General features: G+C 46.1%; 1 long non-coding RNA gene across 1 annotated transcript; it reads left to right on the top strand.

Annotated features, from left to right (window-relative positions):
* Window positions 1-1774: 1774 nt before the first annotated feature.
* On the top strand, window positions 1775-14612 carry LOC125759688 (uncharacterized). Its single transcript, XR_007417309.1, has 2 exons — window positions 1775-2192; window positions 14343-14612. It is a non-coding gene; the product is annotated as an uncharacterized LOC125759688 (long non-coding RNA).
* Window positions 14613-17416: the final 2804 nt, after the last annotated feature.

Below are 17416 nucleotides of genomic sequence, written 5' to 3'. Positions count from 1 at the left end.
CGCGTCCGTAAAATAGTCTATAAAAAGCGGGAAATTTTAACGAATATTTATATATTATGTTAACATTGTATACGTACTGTCTCCATAAGCCGGTTTCGTGTGTCTCCTGAAGTAGCAGAAATTACTTCACATGAAGCATTTTAAAGTTCACTGCTGGGTCTCCAGTAGTGTACTCGCGCGGTTGTGTAAGGCCAAAACTGTACTTTGAACCCGAGTTACATTGTGTATATCACATGTATCACTACGTAAGTTGACAGTGAATTGTGTTTATTGTATTGTTGAAGTGTCGGAATCTGTATTCTGTATCTAAATATATTCTTCCCCCCCCCCCCCCCCACTGTAATTCCCTTGGGCGCTGTGGGTACTATGATAAATAAATAAATAAAAATTCACAGGAAACTGTCGTATTTGATATCCGGCCAAACCATCTTATGTGAACGTTGCTGACTTTCAGGGACCACACTTAATTGTTTCTCGACTTTCTCGATCGCTTTTGAAATTGGTTACTCCCGTTCTATATATATGCTAGCCTAGTTTACGATCCTGTTGTGCACGCTACGAGTAACTGAAAAAAAAGAAGCCGTACTGTAAGCCACCAGGACTGAAGGTGCCTCAACGAAGTGGGTAATGTCAACTAAGCGTAAAGCTCTGGGCTAGCTGCTTTTTGTTATAGCTATGTAACATAACATTGGAGAACAGGACAAGACAAGCACGAGAGGAGAGACACCAGCTTGGTATTGTTGGTGTCTCACTTTTCGCGCATGTCGTGTTCGCTAGGATAATGTTACATAGACAATGTTCAAAACATCGCAATCACGGAATGTTTGAAGCTATAACAGTTGTTTTTGCCTCCTGCCGCCTCAGCCGGCTGCATCAGCAAAATTTCTTCCAGTACATCACCATGCGTATGTGTTCCTCAGAGAAAATAATAGCTGGGACGTCAATTCGGACACGACCTATATGTGTACGAAATTGCTGTGTTTGTGAAAGTTCTTTATCTTCTTATAACTACTTTGATCGCATTAAAAGTATGTTCCTTTGTCTGTGAAACTTGACGCCTTCCTGATTATTGCACAGTAACGGGAGGACATCCACCTACACCGCCGAAGGACGCCGCTCGCCTTCGAAGTACGTATATTGCGCTTACTCTACCATTAAAAGTGGCTCAACAGCATAAACACAATCTCTTTCACACCATCTTCGCAAGAAGCTTAAAGAATACATGAAGCACTGCGTTATTAAACAGTGGCAAAGCAGAAACTGGAATGTCGTGTGCCACGACAGCTCATGTTTCAGGTAGAGCTGTTCGCTACTGAATGTTTCCTTTGTTATGGTAATGGCAAGCAAGCACAAATGTCACCGCGGCACAATTGTAACCGTTTCGCATGCGCTCTGGTGAGTAAGCTTTTTTTTAATGGAAACAAATTATAACACAATAAAATGACACATGCGCATAATCTAAAGCACAGGTCGTTGCGAATAAGACACGGGAACGGCGCCGTGTTTGTGTGTACCAAACGCAGCAGCCAAAAGTTATATGAATTTCCGTAAAACTTCTTTTGGGCCTAGTTTGTTCATAATCCTAGAAATACATTTACAACACTCATCTGAGTTTCATTTCATTTCATCGCGTAGGTAATTCACTATTTCACATTTTTTCACTCTGTTTCACTTTTGTTTTTATGTCGATTTCGTGGCGCATGCGCGGTAAGGCTGCCTTGGAGGTATATATGCATTGACAATTGCCGAAATAGAGTCAGTTGATAGACAGCGCTTTTGTGTGTCGTTTCTTTCTTTGTGGTGCGTCTTTGGTTTTGCGCTGTATATGTACTTCTAGGATTATGAACCAACTAGGCCCAAAAGAAGTTTTACTGAAATTCCTTTCTAGTGCAGTGGGTCCCTCTTTCTGCGTGTCTTCTCCGTCTGTTTCACCATCTGCTGTCGTCAATGCCCTCCTCAGCCCCATCGTACTTGCTACGTGCCGTGCTAGGCTGTATGGATTCTGCCTGCGCAAGGGGCTTGTGCCGTCAGATGTGAAAGCGCTTTTCCGGTTCTGTGACCCTGTCCTGGACCCATGTCAAGAGACTGTGCAAATTATTACGTTCGGAACTGTGGCGGCAAGTGCGACTCTTCCAGGACTGGCATTGGGCGCTTTGCCATTCAGCTGATCCTGAGTGGCTGGCTCTCAACAAGTACCACTCCTGTGTTCGAATAGCGGCTCAACTAACGGAAGTAAATTGGAACAGTATGGTGAGAGTTTTGTGCCGATGTGGTGAAAAATCTGCTCCTAATGTAAAGAAAAGTGTGAAGGTGCTTAGAAATGTTAACCTGCCTGATGACGTAGAACACTTGCTGGCGAAAGGCCCTAAATTTTGTATGCCTTCGTATCTTCCTGCGCATGATCTGATCGCAATAAACAGAATTATCACTTATAAGGCGAAGCAAGAGTCCCGCGATCAATGCCTTCTTCAAGGCGTAGCAATTTTAGACAAGTCGTTGCGAAAAGGCCCACCCCAGCATTCAGATGTTAGTGTTCGGCGCACGTAGTCCTTTCTGAGAGCTAACGACCTCTCCCTCATGCAGGCTGATAAAGAGGGGGCTTTGTTGTAGCGTAAAAAGGCATTTTTAACGAGAAAGCGCTGCAGGCTATGTCAAAAACCTTTGTTCCTGTTGGGAAGCGGGAGGTTAGAGTGAAAACAAAGTTTGTAGAGTTTTGTAAAAAAACTGGAATTAACGTCGCTTGCGAAAAGCATAGAGAATAGCATAGGCATGTCATTGACAGTGTTTTTCACGGCTAAGACCCACAAGACAGAATTACCTTTTAGAACCATCGTCAGTGAATCTGGGTGCTGCCAACACAATGTTAGCCTGTTTTTACAGAACAAATTGAAGTCTCTAGTGTACTACAATGATCCCTTTCGTACAAAAAATTCAGATGATGTGGTGCAGTTCTTGTGCGGGAAAACAAATGTGGGGTATGGTTTCTCAGTTGACATCGAAGATTTGTTTTATTCTGTACCCAGCACGAGCTTATGTCCTCAGTGCAAGCATGTATCGAGGGCTATGGAGATGTGCCTCTCGAGACTTTTGTCGGTGTTTCTGTGAGCAATTTTTGAGCCTTTTAGAGTATTATCTTCAGGTCACTTTTATCGTTTTAATGACCAGCCATATTTTCAGCGTAACGGCATATGTATCGGGTCCTGTCTTGCTCCTATCCTTGTAGATATTTTTTCGGCAAATGTGGGATGCTCCTTAAGCAAAGCTTTTTGCATGAGGAAGATTTTAAAGGTTTTTAGGTACGTCGACGATTTTTTGGTTTTAATATCGCTAGACTCCTCCTACCAGGACTCGGTGACTAATATTTTAGATGATTTTAACCGACACGAACGAGGTCTTGTTTTTACATTTGTTTGATCTCCCGCAGAAAGGCGTTTTACAGTTTTTAGAACTAATGCTCGAATTTTGTGAACGACATGTCTGTTGGTCCTATCAACCACGGCCAAATAAGGAACTGTTACCATTTAAGTCTACTCATTCAGAAATTGTAAAAAGAGGAATTGTGATGTCGGCCATGGAATCGGTTCTTAGAAAATCGTGCACTCACATGATGCAAGAGAGCTTCACCAATCAGATCAGCCGAATTTTGGCTGCAAGGTTCCCCAAGTCGCTCTTTACTGCAGTGGCTGAAACGCTAAATGGCAGGCAGACATGGTTTCACTATGGCGCTGTCTGCCCCGAACAAGCTTTCCAAGCTATGCTCCCGCAACTGCGGTATGAGCAAAGGAGCGTGCCAAATCCGACACGTGGCCGTGCCGTCGCGTGTCCCGTGTGCCGTCGGCGTGGTTTATGCCATCCCGCTCTTCTGTGGTAACACCTATGTCTGTCAAACTGGAAGATGCGTCAACGAGCGGCTCAGGGAACGCGCAGGAAAGATAAACAAGAATGCAGATAAAGAAGCCCATCTTGTGGCTCATGTTAACGCTTCCTGCAATTGTGAGGCACGATTTGAAGAGACGTCGATCCTTGGCAGGAGCCACAATGATCATGCGCGGCTGCCTTTAGAAGCCTATCATATCAGAAAAAGGGCTCATTTTTGCATAAACGACACGTCTCAGTCCCTGCACTCATCTGAGTTTGATTTCATTTCATCGCGTATGTAATACACTGTTTCGCTTTTTTTTCACTCTGTTTAACTTTTGTTTTTCTGTCATTTGCGTGGCGCATGTGCAGTAAGAGTAAGGCTGCGTTGGAGGTATATATGCATTGACAATTGCCGAAATAAAGTCAGTTGATAGCCAGCACTTGTGCGTGTCATTTCTTTGTGGTGCGTCTTTGGTCTTGAGCTGTGAATGTACTTCAAAGAAGTTATATGGTCATGCTGGAGTTTGAAAAATCCCCCCCCCCCCGCTGCCCAATCTATAGTCATTGCATATTGCCACTGTATGCAGGAAAAGAAAAAAAATATACCCAAGCGGCCACATTCGCTCTATGTCTTAACACGACCAAATGTGTAAATATGTATAAGAGTTAAACATGGCTGAATCGCCCCTAGTCCGTGGAGAAAGAAACGTGGCAGTTCGCAGGCACTTATGCTGAATGCCTGCACACACTGTAACGTAGCAGTAGTGGTAGTCGGTGCCCTTGTTGTGAAATGGTAGCAGTTATATTAGCAACAGTAATAGCTCTGTGAGTAGCAGTTCCCTGATTCTTATTACTCTGACAGCCATTAAACCGCCTTCAGTAAACTGCGCGATGCAATATTAGATCATGCTTTCTTCGTCAGTACTTAAATATGATACTTGTGTACTCCCTCTGACCATCCGCGCGCCACCCTATTGAGTGTCACAATAGCTGTTGACCAGATCAGCAAAGAATTAAACAGAACCAGCAGGACGGGTTTTCTATTGGCGCCGGTGTCCACCACAGCTATCACGCACAATCTGAAAAATATACAGCATTCCAGGTGTAGTCAAACATAAGCATTCTCCGCAGAATACAAATAATCAACCACAAAGTCCCGCAATTGTAAGAAACAGTTTCGGAAAAACAAACTATACAGCCCTCATTTCGGGCGAGAAGTAACGTTAACCACTATTGCTGTATTTCATGACAGGAGCCTGCAATCGCACTAGCCGTTCGAAAATGGAAGTTGCTTGAGGAGTTGGGGGTGTAAGCCTGCCCACCTAATACAAAGGCCTCAACCATTTTTCATCATCATCCTCATCCTTTGAATCAAGAAATATACAGCTACGTGGTTGCATATATTGCAATATATACGCGCGCTGGGTTGATTGCCCGTTCCCAAAATGATGATGAATTATGGCGTAGCAAGCATTTCCCAACTGTACTTGCACTAGGGGCCCTGAGAATGTTTAAACGGGCTGTAAGAAAGCCATCCTCCAGCTGACGCTGTAACTGTCCTGAGTGTTCGGTTCCCGCCTGTGAATTTTATGTGTTATTATTAAATGCGAAGCATTTCTTAGCGAACCTCTGGCACTTTGAGCGTTTCTATCTACGTATATATCTATCTATCTATCTATCTGTCTATCTATCTATCTATCTATCTAACTATCTAGCCGCCTACGTCTGGGTGCTCTCATGATCACCTCCTTAACTTGGTGTAGACCAAAATTTGCATGGGAGGGTAAGAGGATTTGACGAATACGACTGCCGGGTCATGACATGAATAACGTTAAAATCTTGTCGCCTACGTCGTCAAACCCTTTCCACTAGACACGTGTGGCGCATACGCCTTTACCACGGGCCGCGGTGTACGGGTATGCGCCACAGGTGATTGACAGTTTATATCTACCCAGGAACGGCGAGAACAGACATTGTTAACTTAAATGCTATAGCGTTACGGAAAACCAACATCGGCCGCGTTGACTCAACGAATGGAAAGAATGAAAATTAGGATCCCAGCAGGAGTCGAACCCAAGCATTCTGCGTGGCAATCAGGTATTCTACCACTGAGCCACGCCAGGTCCATAAATTGGTTTGTAAAAACAGCCTACGCGGGCGTAATATCGGTGCAACGTCAATTGTGGTTGTGGTGCTGGCTACGTAATTTTACAAGAAAGCAATAAACACTACATGATACTCCTACGATGTCTACTCCTACGATACAGGCGTCATATCAGATTAACATCTGTAGTTCCAGTGTTGGCTCCGCTTTTATAGTAGTGTAATAAACATTACGTTTGTATTCCTATGATTGATTCAGCAAGCTGTACTGAAGCATTGCTCGACCCCGGAGGAATACATTAACGAAAGTTACATATGATATCCACAGCACCGCACCGTTAAGTGCACTTAGTCCGCCAGAACGACGCAGTGTCCTCTTCATTTCTTACGAGGCTGGGCGATGGCCTCATGCTGACCGAGGATGATGCCAGATTGATTGACAGCCGCTTTGTAGACTAGGCTACGTAGGCCACATACGCCCAGGTAGTCTACAAATACGACAAACACCACCCACTGATGTTGGTCTACGTAGCACTACCCAGGCCTACCAGCATCGACGGCCTATACCTCACCAACGCGAAGGGTGGCTTCAGGTTCCGACATGTCACCGGCTCTGTCGACACACAATTTGTCGACGAAATGACCGAGGCATCCACGAATTCCAACAGCTCTACTATACCACATACTTCACTACACATAGACCCCTCGTGGCCACGATCACGACCGGATCCTATAACAAGTCATGACCAGCTGCTGGTGCTCACTGATCACGGTGATGATGCCCTTGTTCAAGAACTGTCAAGAACCTCTTCCACACATGCACACGGGTTCGTGAAACGTTCGTGCGTTCTCCATCATAAGGGACAAGTATAAGCACAACGTATCAGCTTACCGCTTCTTGTGTTGGTATAATACCCACGTTGCCATTGGCAGCGTTACCCAACCGTAAACAACTGGTTATATAACACATATGTGGCTCTTCAACATATATAAGTGTGCGTATAAAATTTATACAAATCTTTAGCGCCATTTTGTAACGTGTCGCTCAGCAAAAACGGTACGCCACAGTCACCTACCCGCCGCATGCTTCGCATAACATTGACTCCCACGGTACGTGGGATCTGCCGAATTTTTTGGGATACCTTCATCCCTAGCTCACGTGTAGCAGCTTCTGTGCTTTTGATATGTAACATATTTCATAGATCTATCCGATTGTATCTAATTCTTTGTTTTCCATCTTAATATTTATTGTCAGATTTTTTAACCTTACGGGGAGCACTTCCCCCTTATCAGGAAAAAGGCCATGAATCAGTCGCCGTACGTACCTCGCTCACTTGGTAGCCGGCATAAGTCCTATATTCGTAGGCTATTTAACTGTTCCACACGGTGATTTCTGAACAATATATTGCGACACACATGTGCTGAGCTTTCTCAGTTCCGTCAGCCTCAGGTTGCTTTTATTCCGATAGCAATCATATGGTCACTCTCGACGGATTTCTGCCGTCGGCGTCGCCGTCGTATTTCGTATCAAGTGCAAATCGATTACAACCCCCGCACTTCGTATATTTCAACCACAGGTAAAACAGCTCGTATGGGGGCGACGAACGCGGCTGAAGCAGAGACGAAACGAACCAACCGCCTCCGTTGCGCGGATGGCGCATGTATAACATCATCCCTTGCGCAAAGCCTGCCGTCGATTGTTACTTAATCAGAGAGGAAACGCTGAGGCCTTCTTGACAGCATAAATGAATGCGAGGGGAGAGGGGAAGTGGCACCCGAGCAGCAATGGTGAACTTTGATTTCAAGGGCGCCGTTGCGATCGCCGGCGCTATTTCGGCAGGCATCAGTTGACGGCTCGTATACCCCTATACCTGATGTGCTCTCAACACGAATAGAGTGCCCGAAAAGTGATCATTCCCTGGAGCGGCCGTGTTCTCTTACAACAGCGTTTTGTAGAGTTACGCGAGATCGGATCCAAAAAGGTTAGCTGACAGCCTTACTTCCCGTAATATTGAATGAGGAAAAGGAATTTTCGAAGGCTCGTTCTTTTGTTCGGCACAACCCTAACGAATCTGTTTTCTTATGTTCGTATATTATTGCAATTTTTTGCTATCGCATTAACTCCTTCGTCATTGAGGTGAAACTGTCATTTTTAACAAGAAGTCGTCAGTGAGCTGTAGGTTACACTCCTAGGCTGACAGTGAAGTGTTTGAGAGCACAATTGCGTAAATTGAGAAAATATTTTAACCCTCTCATGCATAGTGACTAATTAAGTGGATCCGCATGGTGATTTCCTGTTTCATGCCTGAATGATACTCAAGTGAGGACAGAATGAGTTTTGAAAACTACATCATAGATGACACTAAGCGCCAATAATATTATAAGGTTTGAATTACCCGCCCACAACGCCAGGAGATATCCCAGAAGCATTTTTCCCAATAAAAAAAACCGCCACGCATTCTCTCTTGCCTAATATATTTATTTGTGTTCATGAAGCTTAGTCCTACTGCAAGAGCACACACATGTGTTTAATGTAATTTGATAGCGCAAAAACGCACAAGTCTAACTCTCATCATTTGAGGGCACCATGCGACAGGTGTTCTGCTGTATAGTGGTAGCGCACCAAGCTTGAAGAAGTATATTTTACAGCGAAAGCTGTTATGAGATCATTTCACCGGCCGTTTTTGGCGCCGTAGTTGTCCGCCGCCGCCGCCGCCGCCGCCGCCGGTGTCCGTAACCAGTATCGCTCGAAATAAGAAAAAAAGGAAATAAGAAAAAAATTTCCAGGATGGAACGAGGTTCGAACCTGGGTCCTCTGCGTGGGAGCCCAGTATTCAACCTCTGAGCCATGCCGGTGCTTGAAACTGCTTTGCAAAAAGGTCCTATACAGGCTTCATGTCGGGAAGGAACCACACTAGCACATGCAATATAGCGTGCTTGAATAGTAAAATAAGCACCAAGCGTCGCACAACGCGAATTCTGTAACCAGGCGTCACACAATGCGAATTGCGCAACGAGTAGGTTGTTGAATGCTTCCAACCCATTACAAAGGGCTCTGCCATAATTCTTTCATCAGGCACAGCATCAACAAAGTGCGCATAATGCCTTACATGCGTTTAGCAGGTACCAATGCTCTCCGTAGAATGACGAAATATGGCACAGTGCCTGCTGCCCTACTTCTAAAAAATTACATTGATTTATAGCGTATAGTGGGTTCCTCGCAAGTGCACTTGTATTGGTTGTCAAGGAAGCCCATAAGCGCATGATCCACTTCCTCGGGGTCTCAGTAAAATTACAATGATTTATAGCGTAGTGGGTTCCTCGCAAGTGAACTTCTATTGGTTGTCAAGGAAGCCCATAAGCGCATGATCCATTTCCTCGGGGTCTCAGTGAAGTTCTTCGCCCCCCCCCCCGTCTCTCTCCCACGTCAACGTATGGTATACAGCATGACGGGAGAAGGAAATAGCGACCGGGCGTCACCCAATACAAATTACATAACTGGTGGGCCGTTTAAACCTTCCAACCCATTACAAAGGGCTGAGCCATAATTCTTCATCGTCATCAGTCGTCGCGTCAACAAAGTGAACATAATGCCTTACCGACGTGTAGCTGGTGCCTCGCTTCTCCGCAGAATGAAGAATAATGGCTTAGTAGGTGCTTCCCAACTTCAGAAAAATTTTGATTTATGGCGTAGTGGGTACCTTTCTAGAGTACTTGTATTGTCGCCCCAAGAGAGCTTAAAAGGGGCTCTAGAAACGCCGCTCTTCCAGCTTTCGCTGTGACTGCGCTGCGGTTTCAGCGCAGGCCTGGCATTTTTTGTAGCCGGAAGGTTATACAGGAATTTTGGACGTAAACCGGATCTCCTGAAATACCTGAATTGTGAATGATAAGGATGTACATACTTGTGTAATTCGAGTGACAGCGCATCCGTAATGAGATGACTGGATAACTCTCCTCTTCATTTGCGTGCAGCTATGCCGACCGAAAACCTCCCGCCGAAAGTAGGAACAGAGTCCTACGAAACTGCGCAGTTCCTTGACGGACGTAGGTGTGGGGAACTCGGTCACGGCCCGAAGCTTGGCTGGATCGGGGAGAATACCGTCCTTGGACACAACGTAACCGAGTATTGTCAGCTGCCGTGCTGCAAATCGGCACTTCTTTAGGTTCAGTTGCAGACCGGCCTCGCTCAAACGCGTCAAAACATGCCGCAGGCGTTGAAGATCAGCGGATAATTCTGGAGCGAAAACAACGACGTCGTCGAGGTAGCACAAGCATGTGTGCCATTTCAGGTTGCGCAGAACGGTATCCATCATGCGCTCAGAGGTGGCGGGCGCATTACACAGCCCAAACGGCATGACGTTGAATTCGTACGAGCCGTTGGGCGTGACAAAGGCGGTCTTCGGTCGAGCGTCATCAGCCATAGGTACTTGCCAGTACCCTGAGCGCAAATCGAGAGATAAAAAGAATTCTGCTCCTTGCAGGCTGTGAATCCCGTCGTCTACTCGCGGTAGTGGATACACGTCCTTGCGAGTGATCTTGTTAAGTCGTCGGTAGTCCACACTGAACCGCACTGAACCGTCCTTCTTCGCAACAAGAACGACAGGAGACGCCCAGGGGCTGTTACAAGGTCGAATAACATCGCGGCGAAGCATCTCATCGACTTGCTCGTTGATTACACGGCGTTCTGTGGGACATACGCGATATGGACGTTGCCGCAGTGGCGGCTGGGTGCCAGTGTCGATGCGATGCGTAACGGCGGACGTGCGGCCGAGAGAAGTTTGAGCGACATCGAAAGAAGAGCGAAATTCTTCCAACAGGCCCAGAAGCTGGGAACGCTGGACTTGCGTAAGGTTGTCAGCAATGGAGGAACCAAATACATCAGCGGGTGATGAACCAGACGTGGAAACAGCACCGAGCGTACTGGAACTGTGGCAGTGCATTTCATCTGGTTCGTCTATAACTTGTGCGTCTTCGAGGAGCTCCACGCTACCGAGACATTCCCCTTGCACCAACGTGACACTGTACGGGGATGGATTGATAAAAAAATAGAGGTGCTGCCCTTAGTGACTTGCACGGTCGCGAAAGGCACCAGCAAGCCTTTCCTCGTGCAAACACAGTCAGATGGCGAGAGGAGTGCAACAGAGTCGGAGAGACTTGCGCAGTAGACTGACACTGTCATTGACAAGTTTTCAGGCACCTTGGTGTCGTCTTTGACATGTACCTTGCCCGCAACCGATGGATTGTCTGCCGGCGTCCAATCAGAAAACGGTGAGAGCTCTATTTCGGCTGGTGCGCAATGAATGACGGCGTCGTGGAGGGAGAGAAAATCCCGTCCGAGGATGTCATCGTGAGAGCAGGCAGGAATTATGATCAATTCGACGGCCTACAGAGCATCTTGAATAATGATGCGCGCGGTGCACACCGCTGTAGGGTGAATACTTTGGGCGCTGGCTGTACGCAGGGAGAGACCGGAAAGTGGCGTCGTCACTTTTCGCAATAATCGCCTAAGTTTGGCGTCCATGACGAATACGGCGGCTCCAGTGTCGATAAGGGCAGATGCGGGAACACCGTCCACAAACACGTCTATCACGTTCGATGGGCTTCGCTGAGGGCTTTCGCAATTTGATAGCGTCGAAGCCCTTTCCTCGTGGACTGCGACGACTAGTTTTCCTGGTCACGTGAGACCGGACGTGGCCGCATCGGCGACAGTAAGCGACGTCGTGGAGACGGTGACCGGCTGGTAGATGTTGCGGGGCGGGACGTCGGTGACATAGGCGGCGCTTGGTCATAATAAGGTCAGCTTGATTGGCTGGGCAGGGCTGATGCGACCCGAGGCGACTCCATGCGATTGCAGTAGCGTGCGACGTGACCAGCGCAACCGCACGCGAAGCAGATGGGGCGGTTGTCGGAAGTGCGCCAGCGGTTCACGGGTCCCATCCATGTCGCAGAAGGGGATGGACGAGATGGCTGCTGCTGTGAGGGCATTGTGGGCAGGAGTCGGGGCCTGGGGACGACGTCGACGTACGTAGGCGGCACAGCCGCGTCGAAGGCCTGGGGTCCGACGACGGCTTCGGCGTAACTTCGCGGTGCAGCCACAGGAATCGCTGCATAGGCTATGTTATGTAAGGCATACGGGTGGCGCCATCATGGGCTGTTAAACGATTGTTTTCTTATTTTTGTATATCTATCACCAACCTAACAGTTTTCATGTGTATACGCCCACCGTAACACTGTTCGCTTAGTTGTTCAAGATAAAACACGGCAATGTTAACAGCCCAGCATGGCGACACCGAAACCCGTCCGTAAAATAGTCTATAAAAAGCGGGGAATTTTAACGAATATTTATACATTATGTTACCATTGTACACACAATATCTGCATAAGCCGGTTTCGTGTGAGACATAAATTCACAGGAAACTGTCGTATTTGATATGCGGCCAAACCATCTTAGTTGAACGTTGCTGACTTTAATTGTTTCTCGACTGTTTCTCGATCGCTTTTGAAATTGGCTACTCCTGTTCTATAAATATGCTGGCCTAGTTTGCGATCTTGTTTTGTGTACGCTACGAGTAACTGAAAAAAAAAGAAGTCGTTTTACTGTAAACCGCCAGGACTGAAGGTGCCTCAACGAAGTGGGTAATGTCAACTAAGCGTAAAGCTCTGGGCTAGCTGCTTCTTGTTATAGCTATGTAACATGACATTGGCGAACAGGACAATACAAACACGAGAGGAGAGACACCAGCTTGGCATTGTTGGCGTCCCACTTTTCGTGCATGTCGTGTTTGCTAGGATAATGTTACACAGACAATGTTCAAAACATCGCAATCACGGAACGGTTGAAGCTACAACAGTTGTTTGTGGCTTCTGCCGCCTCAGCCGGCTGCAGCAGCAAAATTTCTTCCAGTACATCGCCATGCGTATGTGTTCCCCAGAGAAAATAACAGCTGGGACGTGAATTCGGACACGACCTATTGTGTACGAAATAGCCGTGGTTGTGAAAGTTCTTTATATTCTTATAACTACTTTGATCGCATTGACCGTATGTTCCTTTGTCTGTGAAACTTGACGCCTTACTGATTATTGCACAGTAACAGGAGGACAGCCCCCTACACCGCCGAAGGATCCCGCTCGCCTTCGAAGTACGTATATTGCACGTATACTAGTAATAAAAGTAGCTCAACAGCATAAACACAACCTCTTTCACACCATCTTCGCAAGTAGCTTAAAGAATGCATGAAGCACTGCGTTATTAAACAGTGGCAAAGCATAAACTGGAATGTCGTGTGCTACGACAGCTCATCTTTCAGGTAGAGCTGTTCGCTACTGAATGTTTCCTTTGTTATGGTAATGGCAAGCAAGCACAAATGTCACCGCGGCACAATTGCAACCGTTTCGCATGCGGTCGTGTGAGTCAGCTTTTTCTGTATGGAAAGAAATTAGAATAACAGAGAGCTGAGCAAGTTGGTACGTATTCATTCTAAAAAGAGACAGGGCGTGCAAACACGGACACAAGAAAGAGATCAGGACACCACAAACGCTGGCGTTTGTGGTGTCCTGATCTCTTTCTTGTGTCCGTGTTTGCACGCCCTGTCTCTTTTTAGAATGGAAAGAAATTATAGCACAATAAAATGATACATGCGCATAATCTAAAGCACAAGTCGTTGAGAATAAGACACGGGAACGGCGCCGTGTTTGTGTGTACCAAACGCAGCAGCCAGAAGTTATATGAATTTCAGTAAAGCTTCTTTTGAGCCTAGTTTGTTCATAATCCGAGAAGTACATTTACAGCACTCATCTGAGTTTGATTTCATTTCATCGCGTATTTTATACACTGTTTCACTTTTTTCACCCTGTTTCACTTTTGTTTTTATGTCGATTGCGTGGCGCATGTGCGGTAAGTCTGCCTTGGAAGTATATATGCATTGACAATTGCCGAAATAAAGTCAGTTGATAGGCAACGCTTGTGTGTGTCGCTTCTTTCTTTGTGGCGCGTCTTTAGTTTTGTGCTGTAAATGTACTTCTAGGATTACGAACCAACTAGGCCCAAAAGAAGTTTTACTGAAATTCTTTTCTAGTGCAGTGGGTCCCTCTTTCTGCGTGTCTTCTCCGTCTGTTTCATCATCTGCTGTCGTCAATGCTCTCCTCAGCCACATCGTAGTTGCTACGTGCCGTGCTAGGCTGTATGGATTCTGCCTGCGTAAGGGGCTTGTGCCATCAGATATGAAAACGTTTTTCGGCTCTGTGACCCTGTCCTGGGCCCATGTGAAGAGACTGTGCAAATTATTACATTCGGAACTATGGCGGAAAGTGCGACTCTTCCAGGACTGGCATTAGGCGCTTTGCCATTCAGCTGATCCTGAGTGGCTGGCTCTGAACAGGTACCGCTCCTGTGTTCGAATAGCGGCTCAACTAACGGAAGTAAATTGGAACAGTATGGTGAGAGTTTTGTGCCGATGAGGTGAAAAATCTGCTCTTAATGTAAAGAAAAGTGTGAAGGTGCTTAGAAATGTTAACCTGCCTGATGACGTAGAACACTTGCTGGCGAAAGGCCCTAAATTTTGTATGCCTTCGTATCTTCCTGCGCATGATCTGATCGCAATAAACAGAATTATCACTTCTAAGGCCAAGCAAGAGTCCCGCGATCAATGCCTTCTTCAAGGCGTAGCAAGTTTAGACAAGTCGTTGCGAAAAGGCCCACCCCAGCATTCAGATGTTAGTGTTCGGCGCACGTAGTCCTTTGTGAGAGCTAACGACCTCTCCCTCATGCAGGCTGATAAAGAGGGGGCTTTGTTGTAGTGTAAAAAGGCATTTTTAACGAGAAAGCGCTGCAGGGTATGTCAAAAACCTTTGTTCCTGTTGGGAAGCGGGAGGTTAGAGTGAAGACAAAGTTTGTAGAGTTTTGTAAAAAAACTGGAATTCACGTCGCTTGCGAAAAGCATAGAGAATAGCATAGGAATGTCATTGACAGTGTTTTTCACGGCTAAGACCCACAAGACAGAATTACCTGTTAGAACCATCGTCAGTGAATATGGGTGCTGGCAACACAATGTCAGCTTGTTTTTACAGAACAAATTGAAGTCTCTAGTGTACTACAATGATCCCTTTCGTACAAAAAATTCAGATGATGTGGTGCAGTTCTTGTGCGGGAAAACAAATGTGGGGTATGGTTTCTCAGTTTACATAGAAGATTTGTCTTATTCTGTAACCCAGCGTGAGCTTATGTCCTCAGTGCAAGCATGTATCGAGGGCTATGGAGATGTGCCTCTCGAGAATTTTGTCGGTGTTTCTGTGAGCAATTTTTTAAGCCTTTTAGAGTATTATCTTAAGGTCACTTTTATCGTCTTTAATGACCAGCCATATTTGCAGCGTAACGGCATATGTATCGGGTCCTGTCTTGCTCCTATCCTTGTAGATATTTTTCGGCAAATGTGGGATGCTCCTTAAGCAAAGTTTTTAGCACGAGGAAGATTTTAAAGGTTTTTAGGTACGTCGACGATTTTTTGGTTTTATCTCTAGACTTCTCCTACCGGGACTGGGTGACTAATATTTTAGATGATTTTAACCGACGCGAACGAGGTCTTGTTTTTACATTTGATCTCCCGCAGAAAGGCGTTTTACAGTTTTTCGAACTAATGCTCGAATTTTGTGAACGACATGTGTGTTGGTCCTATCAACCACGGGCAAATAAGGAACTGTTACCATTCAGGTCTACTCATTCAAAAATTGTAAAAAGAGGAATTGTGATGTCGGCCATGGAATCGGCTCTTAGAAAATCGTGCACTCACATGATGCAAGAGAGCTTCACCAATCAGATCAGCCGAATTTTGGCTGCAAGGTTCCCCAAGTCGCTCTTTACTGCAGTGGCTGAAACGCTAAATGGCAGGCAGACATGGTTTCACTATGGCGCTGTCTGCCCCGAACAAGCTTTCCAAGCTATGCTCCCGCAACTGCGGTATGAGCAAAGGAGGGTGCCACATCCGACACGGGGTGACCTACGTCCCGTGTGCCGTGGGCTTGGTTTATGCCACCCCTCTCTCGTGTGGTAAGACCTATGTCGGTCAAACTGGAAGATGCGTCAACGAGCGGTTCAGGGAACACGCGCGAAAAATTAACAAGGATGCAGATAAAGGAGCCCATCTTGTGGCTCATATTAAGGCTTGCTGCAATTGTGAGGCACGATTTGAAGGGACGTCGATCCTTGGCAGGAGCCGCATTGAGCATGCGCGGCTGGCTTTAGAAGCCTATCATATCAGAAAAAGGGCTCATCCTTGCATAAGCGACACGTCTCTGTCTCTGCACTCATCTTAATTTGATTTCATTTCATCGCGTATGTATTACACTGTTTCGCTTTTTTCCACTCTGTTTAACTATTGTTTTTCTGTCGATTGCGTGGCGCATGTACAGTAAGGCTGCCTTGGAGGTTTATATGCATTGACAACTGCCGAAATAAAGTCATTGGTAGCCAGTGCTTGTGTTTGTCGTTTCTTTCTTTGTGGCGCGTCTTTGGTTTTGCGCTGTAAATGTACTTCTAAGAAGTTATATAATCGTGCTGGTGTTTGAAAAAGCCCCTTCCACCCCTCCCCGCCCCACCCCTGCCCAATCTATATGCATTGCCTATTGCCACTATATGCAGGAAAGGAAAAGAAAAATAATCCCAAGCGGCCACATTGGCTTACGTCAACACGATTAAATGCGGAACTATGTATAAGAGTTAAACAGGCTGAATCACCGCCACTTTGTGAAGAAAGAAACGTGGCAGTTCGCAGGCACATATGCTCAATGCCTGCACACAATGCAGCGTAGCAGTAGTGGTAAGTTGCAGCCCTTGCTTTGAAATGGTAGCAGTTATATAAGCAACAGTAATAGCTCTGTGAGTAGCAGTCCCCTCATTCTCATTACTCTGACAGCCATTAAACCGCCTTCAATAAACTGCGTGATGCAATATTAGATCATGCTTTATTCGTCAGTACTTAAATATGATACTTGTATACTACCTCTGACCATCCGCACGCCACCCTATTGAGTGTCACAATAGCTGTTGACCACATCAGCAAAGCATTAAAAAGAAGCAGCAGGACGGGTTTTCTATTGGCGCCGGTGTCCACCACAGCAATCACGCACAATCGGAAAAATATACAGCATTCCAGGCGGAATCGAACATAAGCATTCTCCGCAGTGTACAAATATTTTATTACAAAGTCCCGCATTTGTAAGAAACAGTTTCGGAAAAAAACAAACTATAGAGCCGTCATTTCGGGCGAGAACTAACGTTAACCACTATTGATGTATTTCATGACAGGAGCAAGCAATCGCACTAGCCGTTCGAAACTGGGAATTGCTTAAGCAGTTGGGGGTGTAAGCCTGCCAACCTAATACAAAGGCCTCAGCCATTTTTCATCATCTTCCTCATCCTTTGAATGTGTGGGATACCTTCATCCCTAGCTCACGTGTA

This window comes from Rhipicephalus sanguineus, chromosome 8, assembly GCF_013339695.2.
Source record: "Rhipicephalus sanguineus isolate Rsan-2018 chromosome 8, BIME_Rsan_1.4, whole genome shotgun sequence".
In the NCBI taxonomy this organism is placed as follows: Eukaryota; Metazoa; Arthropoda; class Arachnida; order Ixodida; family Ixodidae; genus Rhipicephalus; species Rhipicephalus sanguineus.
The sequence above is the reverse complement of the archived record's forward strand: the minus strand, read 5'-3'. Positions and strand labels throughout refer to the sequence as shown.